The 1,779-nt window shown below is 37.7% G+C and overlaps 1 pseudogene; it reads right to left on the reverse strand.

The window, feature by feature from the left end:
• Positions 1-8: 8 nt before the first annotated feature.
• On the reverse strand, positions 9-723 carry LOC123256478 (annotated as a pseudogene).
• Positions 724-1,779: the final 1,056 nt, after the last annotated feature.

Raw genomic sequence — 1,779 nt, forward strand, 5'->3', positions numbered from 1 at the left:
AATATTGATTTGTTTGTTATAAGGGAGAATCCAACGACCAGAAGACCACAATATCTAACCACTCTCATTTCTCATGCTCACAGTTTTGGCTCCTATTTTCTGCAAGAAACCAGCACTCTGCAATGGTTTCAAAGCTGGGTCTCCCATCATAACATAAGTCACTTCATGCAGTGGTCATTCTTGATCTATTTGTTTCCATATGCCATGGGCCTTCTGTCTCAAAATTTGGTCCTAAGGGTCAGACATGGGAGGAAACCTTTCTCCAAATCTTTTATTATTCTGTCCTGTGAGTGGATTTTGGCCACTGAGACCTGCCAAGTTGATGTGATCTTGGATCATCATAATATCCTCAATTTCATGTTGAGGGTTCATTCCACCAGCAGCATTGGTGACAATGTATGTATGTACATTGACAAGTTGGAAAACCCTCAGGGGGAATGCCACCTTCCAGAGTGGATAGCCTTCACACACATGGAATCTGCCCTGCATCATCACACAGAATTTTCCATTTAAATATCCCAATACCAATCTCCCTACATGACCAGGTACTGTGCTCTGATGGAAAGTAGGTATATCTCTATAGTCAAAGGCTTGCAATAGGGTCACTCTATTTGCCAAACACCCCAATCCAGAACCACAGATCACTGCTATTTGGGGCCTATGTTCAGTATGGGATAAAAGCTACTCAGCTGTTTTCTTTTAATCCTCATACTTGAACCCATTCTTTATGGCTCCCTCATGGTATCCTGCTCCACTCTAATGTCTACTCTCCTCTGCTCCACTCCACCTCTGCTCCTCTCCACTGAGTTCTGAATGCCCCAGTCAGTAAGGACTAGAGATCTATGGTTTTTAGAAATGACAAATGAAGGAATTTATTTCACTTAATTGCTTATATTTTTTCAGATTTTATTTTAACCCCAAGGACATGGGGTTTGGGTACGTTTGGAGAGAAAGAGAATAGATATCTATTGATTTTAAAAAGTTAATTTTTAAATATGAAAGTTGAAATGAACACCCAGAGGAAGTTCCTGAATGTTGAAATTTTGACTGTCTTCGAAAAGGAAAGTAGCAAAGAAAAAGATTCTCTTCTATGTGTTCAAAATAGGAATGTAAATACAAGGCAGATTTACTCTCATGTTTCAGTACACTGACACTGTTCAATGATTTCTAGGACATCATTCAGGTTGAAATGACATTTAATTTGAAGGGGCTTAAGACTCTGCCACATATAAATCTGTTCTAAGAGAACAAAACAATGATAGAAATGACTGATACTCCAGGTATATTTCTAAAATCTTTCAAATGAATTCATTTCCCATCTTCCCTGAGTTATAGATATGGATAGTAGCTTTCATAAAAAGGATCTAGAAGTGGAATTTGGATCCATCCCATTGTAATTGGCCACTACCTAGATTTTTTAACATTGTAACATTTGTACCTAGAATTCATGAAAGTTAGCAGTACAGAGGTTGATGATAACAGATGTTCTGTCTATTATCATCATGATTGTGTTCCTCATTGTCACTTTTGACAACAAATCAAAATCATGATTTTTCAAAAAATAGTTATTGAGGTCATTCAGGTTTCACAAATGAACCTGGTTCGATATTCCCTGAATTTACGCAAAGGAGGCCATTAAAATTTATATAGAGAAGACTCCAAAATTGAACCTAGCTCAGTGTTGGAGAAAATGAAAGTCAAAATATTCCTCCTGTGACCTCCTTTCCATTCTCATCTCAGGACACACGCACAAAAAAATCTATTCCTAATACTATGCAA

This window comes from Gracilinanus agilis, unplaced genomic scaffold (genome assembly GCF_016433145.1).
Source record: "Gracilinanus agilis isolate LMUSP501 unplaced genomic scaffold, AgileGrace unplaced_scaffold59478, whole genome shotgun sequence".
In the NCBI taxonomy this organism is placed as follows: Eukaryota; Metazoa; Chordata; class Mammalia; order Didelphimorphia; family Didelphidae; genus Gracilinanus; species Gracilinanus agilis.